This window comes from Penaeus monodon, chromosome 25, assembly GCF_015228065.2.
Source record: "Penaeus monodon isolate SGIC_2016 chromosome 25, NSTDA_Pmon_1, whole genome shotgun sequence".
In the NCBI taxonomy this organism is placed as follows: domain Eukaryota; kingdom Metazoa; phylum Arthropoda; class Malacostraca; order Decapoda; family Penaeidae; genus Penaeus; species Penaeus monodon.
In genome coordinates, this window is record NC_051410.1 from 13,245,411 (window position 1) to 13,245,995 (window position 585).

Genomic DNA, 585 nt, shown 5'->3' on the forward strand with positions numbered 1-585 from the left:
TAATCTTTGTGGCCATCCATTAACGAGACTCTTCACGACGGTAATGCGAGGTCTCTCCAGCGCTCCTCTGACTGACGCAGATTTACCTGATGGCGTTCGTCCCGCCGGCGAGAGGGGCGAGCGCTCCCGCGGGATTCTCGCCCTTAACTCCTGTCTTGCTCTCCTTCCTTCGTTTCCTCCACCTTGCCCTCTCTGCTCCTCTCGCCCTTGACTCGTGGGCTGTTCGCCCTCCTTCGTTTCCTTTTCTTGCCCTCTTACTCTCTCGCCCTTAATTCACGCCTTTTTCTCCCGCCTTCGTTTCCTCTTTCTTCCCTCAAGCCCTTAACTCGTGGGCTGTTGTTCTTCTCTTCCTCTATATTGCTCGCTTGCCCTCTCGCCCTTCTCCCTCTCGATTCATTGGTTGTTCTCTCTCCTGCCTTTCCTACTTCCTCTCTTACCATTTCGGCCTCGACTCACGGATTGTTACTCCTTCCTTTCCTCCATTTTCCTCTCTCACCCTTTCGCCTTAGATTCCTGCGTTATTCTTCGTTTCCTTCATATTACCTTTTCTTCTTTCCCATTCCCATCTCATGAGGTGTTCTTCCT